The sequence below is a fragment of the Oryctolagus cuniculus genome, chromosome 20, assembly GCF_964237555.1.
Source record: "Oryctolagus cuniculus chromosome 20, mOryCun1.1, whole genome shotgun sequence".
NCBI lineage: Eukaryota > Metazoa > Chordata > Mammalia > Lagomorpha > Leporidae > Oryctolagus > Oryctolagus cuniculus.
Genome location: NC_091451.1, coordinates 47,633,909 through 47,656,713, shown reverse-complemented (window position 1 = coordinate 47,656,713; position 22,805 = coordinate 47,633,909). Strand labels below are relative to the sequence as shown.

Below are 22,805 nucleotides of genomic sequence, written 5' to 3'. Positions count from 1 at the left end.
TTGCAACTGGATCTGTGGAAATCCTCAGGAAATGTAGCTCTCATCTGGCAGAGATAACATAATTTGGCTTACTTGGATTGCAAGGTTCTCTCAAAGTGTGAATCGTAGGCGGCAGCTACACTTACATGGTTGTTATTGACGTCGTCCATCACGATTGTTTTCTTGGTAGAAAAAGGGACTCTGGAAGCAGAGGGCCTGCCCATCACAGGCCCAGAGCCACAAGGATGGGGGGTTCACAGAGCCTCTGCGCCTTTAGGGTGCTGTGTGCCATGAGAGCAGTAAGTCTCCTTGCTAACAGCTGACATCCAAATTTTAATCACGATGATGTGAACACTTTTCTCAGCCGCAGCTTTGATTCTCCTCTAGAAACCATCAATGGCATCCGGGTTTGAATCGTGATGGTTCTAAGGCTTCTGTCACCCATGGCTCTGATTCTTCTCTAGAAACAACCAAAGAAGAGTCCAGCAAATGTTTGTAAATGCAGGTTTCTAATTTAAAAATCAGTGTTGAAGAATTCTGATATGGAAACTGATAATGGAGCTCAAATAAAACTAGAAATATAATTACCTAAGACTCAAGAAAGTGATCAAGTTTGTGGGCCTCTATGTCTTTTACTTAAGAAATTGGTGGCTCTATATTCAAATGCATCGTCTTCTGGGCTGAAATATTTTCTGAGATTTGCAGGGTTTGCATCACTTTGGTAGTATAACACGCCTGCTGTTAGGTTGCAGCACTTTTCATTGTTTTCAAGATACAAGCCGGGTTTGTCATGCTTACGTTCCACAGAAGTACAGTTCCCAACAAGACAGCGCTGGCCTGGCACGCTGAGAACCGATAAACTTCATTTTAACAATGGACTCCGGATAAGCATAACCTGAGGACTCCTCCTCTTTATTGGTTAAAATGTGGATAAAAGTAGTTTTTGATACTGACTGTTAGCTGTCAATCAGTTGCCACCAAACATGGGACCAAATCAGACCAACAACCACGACCAAGGCCATCCTGGCAAAAGGGACAAACAGAACCCAGCTACAAGTGACTGATTAGCAATGATTTTTCCATAAAAGAGGTCACAAGAGGAAAATATATAAGTTAAGAGGAGCTGGCACCGTGGCTCACTTGGTTAATCCTCTGCCTGCAGCACTGACATCCCATATGGGCGCTGGGTTCTAGTCCCGGTTGCTCCTCTTCCAGTCCAGCTCTCTGCTGTGGCCCAGGAGGGCAATGGAGGATGGCCCAGGTGCTTGGGTCCTGCACCCACATGGGAGACCAGGAAGAAGCACCTGGCTCCTGGCTTTGGATCAGCACAGCGCCGGCTGTAGCAGCCATTTGGGGGGGGGGGTGGTGAGCCAGCAGAATGAAGACCTTTCTCTCTGTCTCTCTCTCACTATCTATATCTCTCTACCTGTCAATATATATATATATATATATATATATATATATGTTAAGATGGAATCACTGGTTCCAAGCCTACATTCAAATATATAAAGTTGAGAGGTTATAAAATGTTAGCCTGTGCCGCGGCTCAGTAGGCTAATCCTCCACCTTGCGGCGCTGGCACACCGGGTTCTAGTCCTGGTCGGGGCACCGGATTCTGTCCTGGTTGCCCCTCTTCCAGGCCAGCTCTCTGCTGTGGCCAGGGAGTGCAGTGGAGGATGGCCCAAGTACTTGGGCCCTGCACCCCATGGGAGACCAGGAGAAGCACCTGGCTCCTGCCATTGGATAGGCACGGTGCGCCGGCCGTGGCGGCCATTGGAGGGTGAACCAACAGCAAAAGAAGACCTTTCTCTCTGTCTCTCACTCTCACTGTCCACTCTGCCTGTCAAAAAAAAAAAAGTGTTCTTATGCATGGTTGTCTGATAGCAACTGTCACAAAATTCTGCCAAGGCTGCAGCCTCTACAGAGAGCCACCACTGAGTTAGAGAAACGTACTAACTAGATGTGACTCTGGTATCTAACAGAACAGGATGAGGTGCGTGTGTTGGCCTATGCTTCCTGCTCTGCTCAGGTTAACTCTCTGTCCCAAAGATAAATATTAATAAAACCTGGGTAGCCATCTGGCTCCTACAGACTCTAGATCGCAAATGCCCTCTTCCAAGGAGCTTGAAAGGTTTTCAAGTTATTCTTCTGGATGGTGTCTAATAGCAGGCCCGGTTTCACAGGAATTTTAATGTCAGGATGAACATTCCTAGTGATAGTTTTTTTGTCATTTTATTTAGGGCTTGAAAGTCATTTTGTGGCCAGCGCCACGGCTCACTAGGCTAATCCTCCACCTGCAGCGCCAGCATCCCGGGTTCTAGTCCTGGTTGGGGCGCCAGATTCTGTCCTGGTTGCTCCTCTTCCAGTCCAGCTCTCAGCTGTGGCCCGGAAAGGCAGTGGGGGATGGCCCACCTGGGCCCTGCACCCGCATGGGAGACCAGGAGAAAGCGCCTGGCTCCTGGCTTCAGATTGGCGCAGCACCTGCCGCAGCTGCCACTTGTGGGGTGAACCAATGGAAGGAAGACCTTTCTCTCTGTCTGTCTCTCTCTCTCTCACTATCTAACTCTGCCTGTCAAAAAAAAAAGTCATTTTGTTATACCTATAAATACCTTGTAAGTAGAAGTAAACAAATGCGAGGGGCGGAGCCAAGATGGCGGAATAGTGAGGGCGCGCACCGATAGTCCGGGAAAATTTAGTTTAATAAAAGGGGAGTTACGGTAGCCTCAGAAAAAAGAACCAGGAAAATATTGCAGACAAAACTCTTCTGGATCCAGTGGGCGTGAATCGGAGGACCTACTGGGAGAACAAGGTCGCCCACCGCGCGCGAAAGCCGAACCGCAGGACCAAGCCGCGGGACTGAGCCGCGGAAGCCGAGCCTCGGGACTGAGCTGCGCAAGCTGCAGGGTCTGCGCGCAAGTGCTCGAAGGGGAGTGCAACAGCGGGGAGACTTGGGAAGTCCAGGGCTCCGAGTCCACACATCGGCGCTGGAAGGGGAGCAGACCTGCGTGGAGAGCGTGGGAGCCCAGAGTTCGGGACATCAGCGGCAGACTCAACACACCAGCGCTGGAACGCGAGGTGAGCCGAACCTCAATAACCCGAGACACCGGCAGGCAAGCGGAGAGAGGAGACTAGAGGGAACGACCCCCGGGGCGGGGGGGACTTCACCAAGCTAACTGGAAGAGAGAGAGAGGGAAAAAAAAAAAAAAGGTGACTGGTATGGACACGGGTTTCTCTCTCTCCGCTCACCTCTCAAGGGCGAGCAAGACAAAGAGCAGGCGCCATCTTGGACATACGTCATAAGCAGAGCGACCTCAGGTCTGCACCGGCCCTGAGCCTAGCAGTAAAACCTGACTCTGGGTGGGGCGAATTAACAGGAGATTAGGACTTAGTAAATTTATGGTGCTACTGAACTGAGACTGTGAAAAAAGAGACGGTGGGGGAGAGAACTCACGGAATTCACGTGAGCACTCTCCAGAGACGCTACAATTCCGTAACTTTGGCAACCCAGTGGGAGACTGAAGGAGAATTTGAGCCCACTCTAAGGGCCGAACAGATTCCCTGTGTGGTCCTTGGGAAAGAGCTTCTGATCTCTGGCTCCTGTGGGTATATCATTTGCCTGCTAACTACCTCCAACTTTGTTCAGCTGTGCAGAATAACTTCCCTGTTGAATCAAAAAAAAAAAGAGAGAGAGAGAGAGAGAGAGAGAGAGGTTTACCACGCCTAACCTGGGAGTGTCACCTTTGGCACACCAAACAGAGCTCTCAGGCCACACCCATCTCAAGCCCTAAGGCTCCATCAAAAACAGATAGTCCACTTAATCTAGAGTCATAGTATAACAAGAAAAAGCACCACAGTGAAGAAACCAAATATCTCCAATGTGACAAATAACAAACGCAAAAACCAAGGTAATAAAACAAGGAAGTCACCATGAAGCCCTCAAATGAAAAAGACACCCCAATTCAAGATTATGAGGATGATGACATAGAAGAAATGCAAGAAGCAGATCTCAAAAAATTGATAAGAACATTAAGAAGTTCTCAAAAACAAATTCTTGAACTACAGAAATCCTTAATGGACAAGATAGAAAATCTCTCTCGTGAAAATGAAATATTAAGGAGGAATCAAAATGAAACGAAACAACTAGTACAACAGGAAACTGGGATAGTGACTGAAGTGAAGAATTCAATAGATCAAATGAAAAACACAATAGAGAGCCTTACAAACAGAATGGGAGAAGCAGAAGAGAGAATATCGGACGTAGAAGACAGAGAACAGGAAAGGATACAGTCAGACCAAAGAAAAGAAGAGGAAATTAGGAATCTAAAACATATTGTCGGGAATCTTCAGGATACTATTAAAAAACCCAACATTCAGGTTCTAGGAGTTCCTGAAGGCATGGAGAGGGAGAAAGGATTAGAAGGCCTTTTTAGTGAGATATTAGCAGAAAATTTCCCAGGTTTGGAGAAGGACAGAGATATCCTAGTACAGGAAGCTCACAGAACCCCTAATAAACACGACCAAAAGAGACCCTCACCACGGCACGTTGTAATTAAACTCTCCACAGTGAAACATAAAGAAAAGATCCTAAAATGTGCAAGAGAGAAACGTCAGATTACTCTCAGAGGATCTCCAATCAGACTCACAGCTGACTTCTCATCAGAAACTCTACAAGCTAGGAGGGAATGGCAAGATATAGCCCAGGTACTAAGAGAGAACAACTGCCAGCCCAGAATATTATATCCTGCAAAGCTATCATTTGTGAATGAAGGTGAAATAAAGACTTTTCATAACAAACAGAAATTGAAAGAATTTGTTGCCACTCGTCCAGCCCTGCAAAAGATGCTTAAAGATGTGTTACACACAGAAACAAAGAAACACGGTCATCAATATGAAAGAAGGTAAAGGAAGGAAACCAAGGAAGGAAAGCTCACAGCAAAAGATCACAGGGAATTCAAAGCATATATTAGAACTTATCTTTGGCAAATGGCAGGGCAAAGTTACCACTTATCATTAGTCACATTGAACGTGAATGGCCTGAACTGTCCAGTTAAAAGACACCGTTTGGCTGATTGGGTTAAAAAACAAAACCCATCTATTTGCTACTTACAAGAAACACATCTTTCCAACAAAGATCCATACAGACTGAAAGTGAAAGGCTGGAAAAAGATATACCATGCCAACAGAAATGAAAAAAGAGCAGGCGTAGCCATCTTAATATCAGACACCATAAACTTTACCACAAAAACCATTAAGAGAGACAAAGAGGGACACTACATAATGATTAAGGGATCAATTCAACAGGAAGATATAACAATTATCAATGTATATGCACCTAACTACAGGGCACCGGTTTATCTAAAAGATTTCTTAACGGACTTAAAGTGAGACTTAGACCCCAATACAATAATACTGGGGGACTTCAATACTCCACTCTCAGAAATAGACAGATCAATAGGACAGAAGATCAACAAGGATACAGTAGATTTAAACGACACTATAGCCCAAATGGATCTAACAGATATATACAGAACTTTCAATCCTACAGCTAAAGATTATACATTCTTCTCAGCAGTACATGGAACCTTCTCTAGGATTGACCACATACTAGGCCATAAAGCAAGTCTCAGCAAATTCAAAAGAATTAGAATCATACCATGCAGCTTCTCAGACCATAAAGGAATGAAGTTGGAAATGAACAACTCAGGAATCCCTAGAGCATACGCAAACACATGGAGATTGAACAACATGCTCCTGAATGAACAATGGGTCATAGAAGAAATCAAAAGAGAAATCAAAAACTTTCTGGAAGTAAATGAGGATAACAGCACAACATACCAAAACTTATGGGACGCAGCAAAAGCAGTGTTAAGAGGAAAGTTTATATCAATAGGTGCCTACATCAAGAAATTGGAAAGGCACCAAATAGATGAGCTTTCTATTCACCTCAAGGATCTAGAAAACCTACAGCAAACCAGACCCAAATCTAGTAGGAGAAGAGAAATAATTAAAATCAGAGAAGAAATCAACAGGATTGAATCAAGAAAAACATTACAAAAAATCAGCCAAACGAGGAGCTGGTTTTTTGAAAAAATAAACAAAATTGACACCCCATTGGCCCAACTAACTAAAAAAAGAAGAGAAAAGACCCAAATCAATAAAATCAGAGATGAAAAAGGAAATGTAACAACAGACACCACAGAAATAAAAAGAATCATCAGAAATTACTACAAGGACTTGTATGCCAGCAAACAGGGAAACCTATCAGAAATGGATAGATTCCTGGACACATGCAACCTACCTAAATTGAACCAGGAAGACATCGAAAACCCAAACAGACCCATAACTGAGACAGAAATTGAAACAGTAATAAAGGCCCTCCCAACAAAGAAAAGCCCAGGACCAGATGGATTCACTGCTGAATTCTACCAGACATTTAAAGAAGAACTAACTCCAATTCTTCTCAAACTATTCAGAACAATTGAAGAAGAGGGAATCCTCCCAAATTCTTTCTATGAAGCCAGCATCACCTTAATTCCTAAGCCGGGAAAAGATGCAGCACTGAAAGAGAGTTACAGACCAATATCCCTGATGAACATAGATGCAAAAATCCTCAATAAAATTCTCGCCAATAGAATGCAACAACACATCAGAAAGATCATCCACCCAGACCAAGTGGGATTTATCCCTGGTATGCAGGGATGGTTTAATGTGCGCAAGACAATCAATGTGATACACCACATTAACAGACTGCAGAAGAAAAACCATATGATTCTCTCAATAGATGCCGAGAAAGCATTTGATAAAATACAACACCCGTTCATGATGAAAACTCTAAGCAAACTGGGTTTGGAAGGAACATTCCTCAATACAATCAAAGCAATCTATGAAAAACCCACAGCCAACATCCTATTGAATGGGGAAAAGTTGGAAGCATTTCCACTGAGATCTGGGACCAGACAGGGATGTCCACTCTCACCACTGCTATTCAATATAGTTCTGGAGGTTCTAGCCAGAGCTATTAGGCAAGAAAAAGAAATTAAAGGGATACAAATTGGGAAGGAAGAACTCAAACTATCCCTCTTTGCAGATGACATGATTCTTTATTTAGGGGACCCAAAGAACTCTACCAAGAGACTATTGGAACTCATAGAAGAGTTTGGCAAAGTAGCAGGGTATAAAATCAATGCACAAAAATCAACAGCCTTTGTATACACAGACAATGCCATGGCTGAGGAAGAAATTCTAAGATCAATCCCATTCACAATAGCTACAAAAACAATCAAATACCTTGGAATAAACTTAACCAAGGACGTTAAAGATCTCTACGATGAAAATTACAAAACCTTAAAGAAAGAAATAGAAGAGGATACCAAGAAATGGAAAAATCTTCCATGCTCATGGATTGGAAGAATCAACATCATCAAAATGTCCATTCTCCCAAAAGCAATTTATAGATTCAATGCAATACCAATCAAGATACCGAAGACCTTCTTCTCAGATCTGGAAAAATTGGTGCTGAAATTTATATGGAGGCACAAGAGACCTCGAATAGCTAAAGCAATCTTGTACAACAAAAACAAAGCTGGAGGCATCACAATACCAGATTTCAGGACATACTACAGGGCAGTTGTAATCAAAACAGCATGGTACTGGTACAGAAACAGAAGGATAGACCAATGGAACAGAATTGAAATACCAGAAATCAACCCAAACATCTACAGCCAACTTATATTTGATCAAGGATCTAAAACTAATTCCTGGAGCAAGGACAGTCTATTCAATAAATGGTGCTGGGAAAATTGGATTTCCACGTGCAGAATCATGAAGCAAGACCCCTACCTTACACCTTACACAAAAATCCACTCAACATGGATTAAAGACCTAAATCTACGACCTGACACCATCAAGTTACTAGAGAACATTGGAGAAACCCTTCAAGATATTGGCACAGGCAAAGAGTTTCTGGAAAAGACCCGGGAGGCACAGGCAGTCAAAGCCAAAATTAACTATTGGGATTGCATCAAATTGAGAAGTTTCTGTACTGCAAAAGAAACAGTCAGGAGAGTGAAGAGACAACCATCAGAATGGGAAAAAATATTTGCAAACTATGCAACAGATAAAGGGTTAATAACCAGAATCTACAAAGAGATCAAGAAACTCCACAAAAACAAAACCAACAACCCAATTAAGAGATGGGCCAAGGACCTCAATAGACATTTTTCAAAAGAGGAAATCCAAATGGCCAACAGGCACATGAAAAAATGTTCAAGGTCATTAGCAATCAGAGAAATGCAAATCAAAACCACAATGAGGTTCCACCTCACCCCAGTTAGAATGGCTCACATTCAGAAATCTACCAACAACAGATGCTGGCGAGGATGTGGGGAAAAAGGGACACTAACCCACTGTTGGTGGGAATGCAAACTGGTCAAGCCACTATGGAAATCAGTCTGGAGATTCCTCAGAAACCTGAAGATAACCCTACCGTTCGACCCAGCCATCCCACTCCTTGGAATTTACCCAAAGGAATTTAAATTGGCAAACAAAAAAGCGGTCTGCACCCTAATGTTTATTGCAGCACAATTCACAATAGCTAAGACCTGGAACCAACCTAAATGCCCATCAACGGTAGACTGGATAAAGAAATTATGGGATATGTACTCTTTAGAATACTACACTGCAGTAAGAAACAACGAAATCCAGTCATTTGCAACAGAATGGAGGAATCTGGAACACATCATGCTGAGTGAAATAAGCCAGTCCCAAAGGGACAAATACCATATGTTCTCCCTGATCGGTGACAACTGACTGAACACCAAAAAGGAAACTTGTTGAAGTGAAAGGGACACTATGGGAAACGGTGACTTGATCAGCATAGCCCTGACTGTTAATGAACAACTTAATACATTATCCCTCTTAGTAGTTTTTTTGTCTGTTCTACTTAATATGACTGATTTAATTCTGTAATTAATACACAGTTATTCTTAAGTGTTGAAATTTAACTGAAATGTGATCCCTGTTAAACATAAGAGTAGGAATAAGAGAGGGAAGAGATGTACAATTTGGGACATGCTCAAGCTGACTTGCCCCAAATGGTAGAGTTAGAAACATACCAGGGGACTCCAATTTAATCCCATCAAGGTGGCATGTACCAATGCCATCTCACTAGTCCAAGTGATCAATTTCAGTTCGCAATTGATCATAATGAAAGGACTAAGAGTCAAAGGGAGCACATAAGCAAGTCTAGTACCTGCTAACACTAACCGATAGAATAAATAAAGGGGAGAGTGATCCAACATGGGAAGTGAGATACTCAGCAGACTCATAGAATGGCAGATGCCCTAAATAGCACTCTGGCCTGAGAATCAGCCCTAAAGGCATTCAGATCTGGCTGAAAAGCCCATGAGAGTATTTCAGGCATGGAAAGCCAAGACACTCTGGCAAAAGATCTCTGTGAGTGAGATCTCAGTGGAAAGAACAGGTCTTCAAAGAAGGAGGTACCTTTCTCTGAAGGGAGGAGAGAACCTCCACTTTGACTATGACCTTGTCTAAACAAGATAAGAGTCGGAGAACTCAAGGGGCTTCCATAGCCTTGGAAACTCATGACTGGAGCATAGGGAGATTACTGATGCCATAGACAGGAGTGTCAATTGGTAAAGTCAACAACAGGAGTCACTGTGCACTTACTCCTCATGTAGGATCTCTGTCCTTAATGTGCTGTGCATTGAGATTTAATGCTATAACGAGTACTCAAATAATATATTTCACTTTGTGTTTCTATGGGGGTGCAAACTGTTGAAATCTTTACTTAATGCATACTAAACTGATCCTCTGTAAAAAAAAAAAAAAAAGAAAAGAAAAGAAAAAAAAAGAAAAGAAAAGAAAAGAAACTATCAACTCCCAACTTGACTCTCACTGGGATTAAACATGACAATAGGTCTGATCTGATTTCATCATCATTAAAAAAAATCATCTATTATTTTTCACTTTATGTTTCTGTGTGGGAGCAAACTGTTGAAATCCTTACTTAATGTATACTAAGCTGATCTTCTGTATATTAAGATAATCGAAAATGAATCTTGATGTGAATGGAAGGGGAGAGGGAGTGGGAAAGGGGAGGGTTGTGGGTGGGAGGGACGGTATGGGGGGGAAGCCATAGTAATCCATTATTCGTACTTTGGAAACGTATATTCATTAAATAAAAGTTAAAAATAAAAAAAAAGAAGTAAACAAATGCCTTTGGCCCACTCTCTCTCTTAGAGGATAGACCTGAAAACGATGTATTTCACTATGTCCAAGCTTTTGATTCCTAAACCCTCTCTTCACCACCCTCCTCCAATTGGGAAGGCATGACAGGAGGAAGACAACCTGACTGTGACCCAGGAACTGGGTAGGTTTCTCCCTTCAAAACCAGGAAAGGAGCCAGCTTGTCTGGGCACTGGTAGATAGGGCAGGGCAGTTTCCCTCAGGGCAATATCCCACAGGACGTTTAATTATGCGCAGGCAGCCAGCAGGGTATTACTGGACCTATAGTCTTTTTCCATCTCTGATCTGTTAAATTGAAGAAGGTCAAATCCAAAACACAGCGGAGACACTCAGACAATGACTGAGTTGCTTACCGCTGTCTTTGCAACTCATCACCCCATTGGGCAGATACCCAGACTTGCCAAATATTCTGCCTGCACGCATAGCCTGGCGACAAAGCAGATAAGAGACACAACACCTCCGTCAGGCTCTCAACCCCATAACTGTCATGCCATGGCGACCCTAATGTGGACAGCGTGATGTGAGAATGAGTAGCTATAGGACGTGTGTTCTGGCTGGGTGTGGAAAGGGGTATATTGGCCAATGGCATGATGGTTGGGCTATCTTCCTAGACAATCCAAATGTGAAGTTCAAGACTGTGTCCACTCCAAGTCCTGCCACTCTGCTGCCTACCCAGGAAAATGAGCTCCCTCATCATGACCATCTGGAGACCTTGGAGACTGGTTTCTCCGTGAAATGGCACTGCCAGACCACCCCGCCCTGAGCCAGACCTGACCCTTTTCACTGACCGCAGCAGTTTCATGGGGAATGGACCTGGAGCCCAGGTATGCGGTGGTCACAGGACGACAAATACTGGAAGCCATGACACTAAGTCAGGACTTTGGCCCAGAAGGCTGGAGCGGTCACTCTAATCAGAGCTCTTTGGCAGCAGAAGGAAAGAAGATAGACATGGACCTGGGCTACAAATGTGCCTTCGTGACTAGACATACTCGCCACGATAATTGCAAGGAAAGGAGGATCCTGACAACAGGGTTTAGGACATTAAGTAGGCAGCCGAGATCCTGACTCTATTGCAGTCTGAAGCAGAGCCAGAACAGGTGGCAGCAATGCATAGTTCTAGTCACCAAAAGTGGCCTCTCGGGTTACGAAAGGAAACCAGGCCACCAATCTGTCTGCCAAAACATCAGCTAAAGGAAAGAGTATTCTTGGGCCTTGACATTTCAACTTGACTTACACCAACACAAGCGTCTTTATACCAAGGAAGACAAGGCAAGAGCAAAGGCCAAGGGGTTTGATGGGAGGGATGACATCAACAGGTGGAAATAGAAGTCCCATGGCTCCTCCTTCTAGCCAAGGCCCTGGTCAGACCCTCCATGGGCACTTGTGTGGTGGACACGCCGCAGTGTGGTTCCCTGATGGACTTTGTGGAGTCCCATCCAGGGTGACCTCATCTCCGCAGGTAGCGCAGCAGACGGTACATGGTTGTTCTCTCTGTGTGTTTGGAACAGCCCCAAGAAGTTGTCAACTAGAAGGGGCACCCAACATGAGGTGACGACTACAAATAGACTTTGCTCAGATGCCTAGGACAACTGGGGACTCCAAGTGTTTGCTTGTCTCAGTGGACACGTTTTTGGTGTGGGTAGAAGTTCACCCCACCAGGACAGAGAGATCTGGGACAGCCGAGACGTGGTTAAGGGGACTTGTTCCTAAATGTGGACTCCCTTCTTCTGTACGAGGCACCAGTGGGCTCCTTTCACCTCCTAAGTAGCTCAGCCAGCGGGTGGATCCCTCATTTACAGTGAGAGCTGCGTGTGCTTTGCAGTCCTCAGTCTACTGCAGAAACCAAAAAGAGGCACCACAGCTTGAAGAAGACAGCCGACAGACGACGCCAAGAAACTGGCCTGAGGTGGGATAAGGCCTTGCACTTGTCCTCCTGGGGACAAGGGTAGCCCCCACAAAGTGGGTTCCAGTTGAGTCCCTATGGAATAGGATGTGGGAGAATCCTGATGTCCCGAGGTAAGTATGCAAATATTGCTTTAAGTGAAGACAATAAAAACGTGTCCCGGAGACAAATCAGATACAATAACTGTACATAACTTCTGCCCCACAGTCAGAAACGCCACTTCGTCTTTTTTGTTCTTTTTTTTTATTTATTTATTTGACAGGCAGATTTATAGACAGTGAGAGAGAGAGAGAGAGAGAGAGAGAGAGAAAGGTCTTCCTTCCGTTGGTTCACCCCCACAAATGGCTGCTACAGCCGACGCTGCGCCGATCCAAAGCCAGGAGCCAGGTGCTTCTCCTGATCCCCCATGTGGGTGCAGGACCCAAACACTTGGGCCATCCTCCACTGCCCTCCCGGGCCACAGCAGAGAGCTGGACTAGAAGAAGAGCAACTAGGACTAGAACCTGGCGCCACAGGTGGAGGATTAGCCAAGTGAGCCACAGCATTGGCCCCAAGTCACTTTGTCTTTTCAAGCTTGGAAGCTGTGGTGTCCTGGATGAAGATCAGTTGCTGCGAAGTCCATGAAGCTGTCTGGGTTCAAGCCTCGACTCCATCACACGAGAGCCCAAGAGGGTCTGAGACGCCCTCAGTGGCTGCGTCAGCCTGCGTAAAAGCCAAAGCCGCCCTTGGAGCTGACATCTTTGCTTGTCTGCTCATTTCATCTACAAGATGGGGAGACGACTCGTTCACTCAGGTCAAGCCGACTCTGGCCTCCTCAACCTGACTGACCAGCTGCTGGATTTGCCTTACCAGGTGCCATGGATCATGGTGACCCCTTCAGGCACCAAGTACAAAATTTCCCATGGCGCCATGGATCGGGTGATCCATTCATCACCGGGTACAGGATTTCCCAGGTGCCATGGATTGCAGTGACCCCTTTAGGCACTGGGTACCTTTCAGACCTGATGTATCCAGTGGGCATAACTCACCTCACCACTGGAAAATGTTCTGATGTCCCATGCCTTGCCCTGCCCCTCATCCACGGTCATGTGTCTCAGATAATTTTCAAGTGTGAGCTCACAGGAACTTCCAGTGTCCCCATACTCGGTGTGCTCCGTTAGGCTTGTTCCTCAAGTTGCCTGCGCTGTGCCCTGTAGCCCGGCGGGCAGGGCAGCACACCCACAGGTCCTCTGCAATGGACCTCAAACACTGGCACTGAAGTGGAGACTGCTGTAGCCCTCACAGAGCAGTGTTTGACTTCCATGAGGTTTTGTGGCTGGCAGGGTCTGTGCCATTGCCCGGGCTTCTTGCTCTGTGTCTATCAACACCTCAGCCCAGGTGGAAGTCCGTGGAGAGAAAGTTCAGCAGCAGGCTATTGGGTTGCTGCAGACCCTTGGCCACCGTGCCCCGTTTTGAGATGGTACAGACATGGAATTAAGCAAGACACAGGGTCACTGTGGCCTGGGGGCTTCCCACCTACCTGATCTTGGGAAACTCGTGAAGAGTCATCCACAACATAAGTAAGGATAAAATCAGAGTAACATTGAATATCTCACATTACCAGTCCCAGGGCATGTTATTCACAGTGAACACGGCAACAGAAAGTTAGGCTGTTTATGGAAAACAGTTGAATGTAGACATTCGTACATAATAATAGGAATCTACAGGCGATGATTTTTAAATCTTCATTTATTTTCATTTTATTTGAAAGAGACATAAAGGCAGAGAGAGAGAGAGAAATTTTATATCCATAATTCCCTCCCCACGTGCTCACAACAGCCAAGAGTGAGCAAACCAAAAGACAGGAGCCTAGAAGTCAGCCCAGATTTCCCGTATTGGCAAGGAGGACCCAGAGTTTGAGCCAATACTCATTGTCTCCCAGGGTGCACATTGGTGAAAAGCAGGAACAGAACCAGAGAGGCCGAGACTGAACCAGGACGCAGGTGTCCCAAGCAGCATCCTGACCTCTGTGTCACACTACTCACTCCCCTGACCCCCAACTTGCAGGAAATGACCAGGGGCTCCCAGGACCCCCAGAGGGAGCTCAGGAATCACTAAGCCCAGGCCCACCTCAGGGCAAGCTGTGGTCACTGGAGGAGAGGTCTGCGTCTTGGCAAAAGTGCAGTTGCTTCTGCTTGATGGATAAGCTGCCCTCCTTGATAGATAAGCTGCTTTCTCTCTTGAAACCCCAGATCTCAGGCTGCAAGAGGACTGGAGTTGAGATTCTTCTGCCTCTGCAGTTCCTGCGAAGAAGTCGCCTAGCACCCCTGAGAAATGCTTGCTTCCCCTGGAGAAGAAGCATTCATTCAAACCTGCAAATGCCTTGGAGGGGCTCAGGGTAGGGCTTGGGCGAAGCTGGACACAGGACAACCCAGCTCCTGCTCTCCAGAACACACAACCCGCAGACGCAGTGGCTGAGTTGTCAGCACCTAAGCAGCTGCCAAGAGCTGGCGTTTGAAAGCAGTCGGGTCTGAGCATTTGCCCCACACTTTGGGATTAAGGTTCATGAAGGACAGCTGTGGTCAGTGTCCTTGGGTGCCAGGAGGACAATGGCCTGACCTATTCTCTCAGCAGACCTGAAATTTGAGCAGCCCGTCATGTGCACGGATCCATCCGGAAACCGGAAGAAGGGACATCCACATGGCGGGGATACAAAGGCTGAGTCTCTGAGGGAGGAGCCTGCTTGCACCTGCTGCTCACCACTTACCTGGCTTTCTGCTCCCTCCATGTTTCTGGGGCGGTCTCAAGTGGGCTTACTCCCCACAGTGCATTGTAAAATGCTCCAACCATAGTGGAAGGATAATGGGGCTTCCCCAAAAGCAAAAGTACTGCAGTGTCACCCAGCACTTCCATCTCTAGGTCCATACTCAGGATGAGTGAATGCAGGCAGGTCTTTGAAAAGAAGCACAGGGAACTTAGTGGCGTAAAAAAAGATAATCTTTTCAACAGAGAGTATTAAAACAACAACAAACAAGAAAAACCATTAAAACGCTATGATTTCTACAGAGATCAACTCAAAATGGATTACACACCTCTTGTGCAACACACATCAACACAATTTCTAGAGGAAGCCGTGGAGAAAATCCTGGGTGTCCTTTAGTTCCCTTTAAGGTCTTAGCTACAACCCCAACATACCCTTTATAAAGGAAAAAATATGAATAAATGCAACTTCCTTATTATTCCAAGCTTCAGCGTGTGAATGACACTGTGATGGAAACGGAAGGAGGGGAAGGACACATCTCAAGAAGCACTTGCGCCCAGAGCTTAGGAAGACTAGGGCCCACAGTGTGGCGTAGCGGGTAAAGCTGCTGCTTGCAGTCCCAGCATTCCATAGGGGCACTTTTCAAGTCCCGGCTGCTCCATTTCCAATCCAGCCCTCTACTATGGCCTGGGAAAGCAGTAGAAGATGGCCCAAGTGCTTGGCCCCTGCACCCACGTGGGAGACCAGAAGAAGCTCCTGGCTCCTGGCTCCTGGCTCCTGGCTTCAGATTGGCCCAGCTCCAGCTGTTGCAGCCAAATGGGGAGTGAACCAGCGGATGGAAGACCTCTTTCTCTGCATCTCCTCTCTGTGTGTAGCTCTGACTTTCAAATAAATAAATAAATCTTTAAAAAAAATAACTAAAGTCAGCACTAAGCAATAAGCAGCCCAAGAGAAAACTACAGAAAGCAGGAGAACGACACTTGCAAGAAGATCTCTGTGAAATCCTGTGTCTCCCTTTCCCCTGGCCAACCCACCCCACCCACCAAAGAGAAGAGCAAAGAAAACCAAGATCCATCTCTTTGCTGCCAGGAAAAACATCCACTTCTGGACAGGGAAAGGGAGAGATAAGAAAGCACAGGCGTGGTCTCAAGCTGAGGTCCTCATGCCTGAAGAGATAGGACCACCCCTGAGACCAGCACCCTTCCCAGCCCTCCCAAGACAGTAAAAGAGAGACCACCAGGGAGGCCACTGCAGGAAAGCCCAAGCCCGAACCATGAGATGGCCCTCACCATGGCCAGGGACAGCGCCGTGGGCAGCTTTGCTTCGTGCGCATCCACAGGGAAGGCTCTCCTCCCGTTTCGTGCAGCTAGAATTGAGATGCATGAATACCTTTGCCTGGCACCTCAGCAGGGACAGGGTTTGGCAATGAGTGACCACAGGGTCAGGAGATCTCACTGAGGATACCCTGGACCCCCGGGCTCCCAGCCAAAAGAGATGGATGGGCAGTTGGAGACCCAGGGAGACTCAAAGTGCTGGATCTGGGTTGGCTGACCTTGTCCCCAGGCTCCGAGCAGCATCTGTTCCACGCCCGCGGTAAGTGGCCTCTGCTCCAGGTCAGACTTGTGTGTGTGAGTGCATGGCCACGGTGTCCTCTCTCTGCTAGAACAGGAGAAATTCCTCCTGCAGAGGGGAAACAAGATGGAGACATGCAAACAGGGTCAAAGCCACCTGCCTCCGCCCGTGTCAGGGGCTCCCTCATGGGCCTGGTGGGTAGCTTGCAGCTCTATGGAGGGGCCTCCCTACTGTGCAGACTATAAGGAGGGCCACGTCCCAGTGCCACTGACAAAACAGCAGAGCCAGGAGCAGCCACCAGGTGTGGCCAAGGCCCAGGACACATCCAGAGCCCTGAGGACTCAAGGACAGCAGCCCCCAGTGCTCACTGCTGCGTGTGGATCCAGGGAAACAAAGGAAACCTCCAACTGCCTCTCGGCCTGCCCTGGCCCCTGCATGGACCTGGGGAGCTGCGAGACCCAGCCCAGGGGAGAGCCCACAGGTGCACTGCTCAGTGGGGGGTGAGACAGACAAGTCCTGTGTGGAGATTCATGACAGCCAGGGCGGCGTGTGGCATGTGCAGTGGCCTGCCCTGTGCTACAGGCCTAACTCCCCCAACCTCAGGGGGAAGGGTGAGCCTTGGAACTGCACAGTGCCACACAGAGCCCAGGGGGCAGCCCTCTGGGGTCAGGACCATCCCTGACAGAGGGCGAGAGGTTGAGGGGCTTGGGGCAAGCCTTCCCCTGAGCCCCACCCAGGGCAGACTCAGGTGGCTGGGACTGCATCAGCCTAGCCTCCCACTGCCCCTGGGCCGAGTGGGCTATGATGCCCTCCATGGGGTACAGGTGCTCCCAGTGCACGGGAAGCAGAGGGAACAGGATCCAGCTGGGATCTGGTGTGGCAGAAGAGGGCCTGGCTCCACCAGCTTGTCCAGGGCAATAGGGCTGAGGGGCCCCCATAGGGTCTGGGTCCTTGTCCTAGGACCTGAGACAGCGCCCTCCCAGGGAGAAGGCGTCTTTGCGTGGAGAGATGGAGAACCAACATGAGGAAGTAAAGTAGTCTCAGCGTCCCTCTGGATGGGACCATGAAAGACAGCATGGACAGAGGCCCCGTGGAGGCCGGGAGAGGATGTGGACTGTGTAGGCAACTCTCCAGGGCCTACCTGCAACAGCTGGGCCTTGGCCCTGTGGGATTCTCTGACATCCAGAGCCCTCTGTGCCCATGGTGAGGACAGCCACGGCACACCGTGCAGGCCCCGAGAGCTGTCACTCAGAGCCAGCACCTGACCCCATACAACTGGCAAAATCTTACCCACACCCAGACCACCCAACCCACATCCACACCACCACCACCCACACCCATGCCACCCTCACTCTCACACCCAACTCAGCTCTCGGCAGCATCTGACCTCTTGTCCCATGGTCAGACACCCGCTAGGGTCAGACTCCCTTTCTACATCCCCTGAGCTGGGGGCTTTGTTTCCGTCAGGCACTGACCTCCTTGGGGCAGTACCACTCCTGAGGGGGCCCTAGGAGTTGGGGAGTTGGCTCTGGTCTCTCCAAGGTGCTGCTGGCTCCCCTCACAGCCTTGGGTCCCATGCCCATGGCTCAACTGCTGGGTGGTCCTTCCCTGTGCTCTGACCACTCACACCTGCCATGGCTGACACATGCCCTGGGCACATACTCACTGGCTCCAAAACCTGAAAAGGAAGCCAGCCCCTGCACGACTCTGGAAAATGTGAGCTGTGACTCCATCCAGTGACAGCCACAGAGCAGGAGCTGGGGTCCTGCTCCTGTCCCCGGCTTGGAGGGGCCAACAACAGGACCTGGGCAGCTGATGGACACAGGGCTTTTACCTTGGGATGTAGGTGTGGAGGCCCGGAGACCCCACCAAGAGCCTCAGGGAAGTGTCCACCCTACTGGAGAGAGGAGAGTCTCCGTGCTGTATCTTGTCCCTGGACAAAGAGTGTGTCCCGGGCTGGTGCAGGGAGCCTGCAGTGAGAGGGGCCAAGACCTCCAGGTGAGGCCAGAGTCAGGAGAGGGCAGCAGAGCTTCAACCCACTGAGGACTGGAGGGGCTGGGCCGGGTGCCAGGGCTGGGTGCCAGGGCTGTGTCACTGACCCACAAACAGAGGCCTGAGAGGCTGAAGCAGAACTCTGTGCGTCTCAGGGCTGAGCCCAAAGACAAGAGCCTTGGACCACCTGGAGAGACCGCGTTGAATAGCGGGTGAGGCCTGCAGTCCTCACCCAGGGAAGGCTGAGTCCCTTGGACACTGAGGCCCAGGGCTCAGGGCAGGGGCCCTGCTGGGAAGGGTCCCATTTACCAGGATTTCCACTGAAAGACAGCTCATGAGCCTGCCTAGAACAGTGAGTCCAACACAGCCACACAGGAACCTGGAAAAACGCAGACTGCACTTGACACAGAAGTCAACGCCTGGACACAGCAGTGAGAACACAGCCTCAGTGTCCATGCAGGGTGGCCAAGGGGTCTGCAGCAGAGGACCTGGGAGCCTTGAGCTTGGGAGGGGCAAGGACATGACACAGCACTCTCTGCACCCACAGGTCCTGGTCCATAGAATTCTCAGAGGCAGAGTGTCCACAGGGATGAGCAACCTGCCACTGCAAAGACCAGCACTTAGGAGCCAGCACCTCACAGCCAGCACACACAGCCCAGCTGCTCAGGGGCCAGCACCTCACAGCCAGCACCTCACAGCCAGCACATACAGCCCAGCTGCTCAGGAGTCAGCACCTAGGGGCTAGCACCTCACAGCCAGCACAAAGAGACTAGCTGTTCAGGAGCCAGCACTGGGGAGCCAGCACCTCACAGCCAACTCACACAGCCCAGCTGCTCAGGGGCCAGCACCCCACAGCCAACACACACAGCCCAGCTGCTCACAGTCAGCTCCTCACAGCCCAGCACACACAGCCCAGCAGACACAGTCTGGCCTAATCCGCTGTGTCTCTACAATTCTTGAGTGTTGACACCCTGAAAACTCTCACAAGATTTTTGAAGACTAAAGATGTAAGGGTCCGGAAAGACCAGATTTTACCACACTCCAGAAAGTGAGAGTCCTGGAGATGACCCAAGCAGGGGACATTTGCCAGGGTCTGAATCCGGGTAGGCATGTGCAGGAGGGATCTGCAATTTCAGCCTCCTTCACTCTGTCTTCCCTCTCTCAGCCATAGCCACAGACTTGTGAGCAGGGAAGCCACCCATCGACCTGACCCGGCCGCAGGTGCTCGCCACAGAGGCCAGCAGGGTGCCCTGCAGGGGCATGGAGGCCTCGGGAGCTGTTCACTGCCCCCACGGCCCCACGCCGCCCGCCAGCCCCCTCTTTGCCCCACTCTCTCTCTCTGCGAGGCCAAACCTCTCGCTGCTGTCAGTAGTCCCTGAAAAGCCTGCTTCTGCCGCCTCACTGACTTGCACTGTGCTTATCTCAGACAACACTTGGCCGGGAGTCGGGGACTAAAGCCAGGGACCCTGTGCTCACCCTGTGGGCGGTGCAAAGGGTTACCTTGCCATTGTGCGAGTGTCCTGGGTCTTGTGCCACTAAAGCAGGAAGCCAGCAGCACACAGAAAACACCTGCGAGAGGCAGCTGGATGGTGAGTCAGCGCCCAACCTGGACTCCAACGGTGCAGCCACAGGAGGCCCTGCACCTTCCTGAGCCTGCACACCCTGCTCGCCAAGCCTACTGCGGGCGGCACACGGAGCCCCCGGCTGCGCTGCTGTTGCTCTGGGGGCCGCTGCAGAGACTGGGCTGGAGTGGCCGGGATGAAGGCTCAAACTGTGCAGGCACACATGGCAGTGTGCGTGAGCTGGAGCACTGCGCGGGCCAGGCAGAGACCTGTCTCTCTCTGGGGCTGGGATGACATCTCCAGAGACATGCACATGTGTCCAAGGAAGAGAAACCGAAGCCGGGGCCACAGCGTCCCCAGGCCTGGCCGCCAGGGGCCGGGCCATGGCAACGTCGAGGGCTAGAACACAAGCCACACGAGGCGACTGGGGAAGTGGTGGAGACCTGGATCCCCACCAGCCACCCAGGGTCAGGAAGAAAGCAAGAGAAGCCCACCATGCAGAATGCAAACAGCAAGACTCCAAGCCTTTCCAGGCCTGACGTCACAGGAGACCTCTTCCTACAAAAACCCTGGGCCACCAGGGCGGCCAGTGAGGAGGGGGCTCCTGTCCGGAGAGGGGAGCTTCTCTGTCACTGCCCGGCCTCCTGCTGGACCCAGACCTGGCCCACGGGGCTCACCTGGAGCAGACGAGGGATCCCTGCAGAGGGCTGCAGCTGTCTTCCCTGAGAGAAGCCGCTGGAGCTGCAGAATCTCAGTGAGGGGAGACAGGGGATTTTGTCAGGGTCTGTGCCACTGTGGCATATGCTAGTAGTAGTGGTTATTATATACCACAGTGACACAGCCCCGGTCCAAAAGCCCCTCCCACACACACGTGCTCTCCAGGCTGGGGGGCCCAGCATCTAGGAAGCAAGGCCCATTGGGACCCATCTCCATGCAAAACCCATTGTGCCCCTGCCCCCAGAGCCCCCACAGGGCACAGAGCAGGGGCTGTGATGGCAAAGAGGAGCAGGGGCTCCTGCACTGTGTGGTGCGAGCAGAGCCAGGCCAGCTGCTGCCCCTCGTGCACAAAGGGGATCCCAGGAAGGACGGCTGTGGGTCGGAATCTGCGATCTTGGGAGGGAGAGCCCAGAGCAGAGGCAGGAGGCGTCCTCTCGCACTGCTGTCCGCCCAGGGCCCTAATGCTGGTGCAGGCAGCACTAAAGACAGACCTGGAGGGCTGGTGCAGAACGCGGAACACAGAACCCGCAGCAGAAAAGCCTGCTGGAGGATGCTGACAGCTGGCTGCGGCCAGACCGCTTGGGCACTCAGCCCTACCTTCCTCCAGCTAGAACACCCCAGGGAACCTCCCTGGAGTAGGGAAGGTCCATCTGGGCTGACTGCACCGACGCCCCCAATCCAACGCTGGCAGACAGGGAGCAGAGCGAAGGTGGGTGGCTCCTACTTAACCTTCCTCGAGTCTCTGCAACCTACCCAAGCCACTCACTGCTCAAAGGCCCCACCTTGGGACCCAGTAATGGCATCAGGGCTCTACCTGGTCCATCGACACTTAGTGCAAGACTGGGCTTCAGGGACTGGAGCTGTGGAATAGTAGGTTAAGCCTCTGCCTGCAGCGCTAGAACACCACATGGGCATCAGTTCAAGTCCCAGCAGCTCCACTTCTGATGCAGCTCCCTGCGGATGGCCTAGGAAAGCAGCAGAGGATGTCCGAACTGCACCGATGTGGGAGGCTGGAAGAAGCTCCTGGCTCTTCACTTCGGATAGACCCAGCTCCAGATGTTTTGGCCATATAGGGATTGAACCAACAGATGAAAATCTCTTTCTATAATTCTTCCTCTCAAATAAAAAATATTCTTAAAAAATTAAAAAAAAAACATTTCCAAAAAAATACTGGGCTTCAACGTTAGCAAGAGCTTGGAAACCAAGAACCTCATGGACAGAGAAGCTGGGGCTGCCTAAGTGGGGAACCCCAAACTGGAAGCAAATCAGACATGAGCCCGAGGCAGAGCAGGTGCTACTAAGTCTCACGGTGGCAGAGCAAACGTGATGGCAGCACAGGACAGTGTCACACGGAGTGGCATGGTGGCTTTACTTTCAGTGCTGGTCGAAGAAGTAAAAAACAAGTCCAACACAGACATCCACGTCGACTCCATCCAGATCAGACTCACTGAGGCTCACATTCCCAGTTGGAGAGCTGCACGGAAGACGCGGGAACAGTGAGCTGAGCTCGGGGCTGTGGTCTTGGCAGAGGACGAGGAGGCAGGGATTTTGTGAAGGGCCGACCCACCGTGTAGCTACGATGACTATGGTGATTACCACAGTGGTGCACCCAGCACAAAAACCCTCAGGGACCTGCAGCCCACAGGCTCCTGGCTGACAGCCTGAACATCTGGGAGCAGCCAGTGTGCCCCTACTGAGCTCAGCCCCTCACCCTGAGCCCGTCCCTCTCACTGCCCCACACCCCCAGGGTGCCCAGCCAGAACAGGCCATAGGGTCAAGGTCTCTATCACTGTGCCTATGGGGTCCTGGTTCCCATGGCTATGGGGTTCACACTCAAAACCAGCTGCACATACAGGGGCTGAGCCCACCCCCTCCCACCAGACCCTCAACAGCTCGAAGGGCCAGAGAAGACCCCAATTGCTCAGGCTTACAGCCCACCCCACCAGTGTCTATCCTCCCGTCCTACATCCCTCACACAGCCAGCAGCCCAGCCCCCACAAACTTGGTGCCCACACCAGAGGGGCAGCCCTGCCCTGGGGTGGCCTCTGAGCCCCAATTCCAGAGGACATGGAGG

At 49.9% G+C, this 22,805-nt stretch overlaps 1 protein-coding gene and 1 long non-coding RNA gene across 3 annotated transcripts in view; one reads left to right on the top strand and one right to left on the bottom strand.

Annotated features, from left to right (window-relative positions):
- LOC100009097 (Ig gamma chain C region) overlaps window positions 1-22,805 on the top strand; it is a 183,007-nt gene that overhangs the window by 51,222 nt on the left and 108,980 nt on the right. The window lies entirely within an intron of this gene.
- LOC138847295 (uncharacterized) lies at window positions 13,859-22,326 on the bottom strand. The gene is made up of 2 exons (XR_011385056.1): window positions 20,692-22,326; window positions 13,859-16,568 (listed from the first exon to the last, which is right to left on the bottom strand). It is a non-coding gene; the product is annotated as an uncharacterized lncRNA (long non-coding RNA).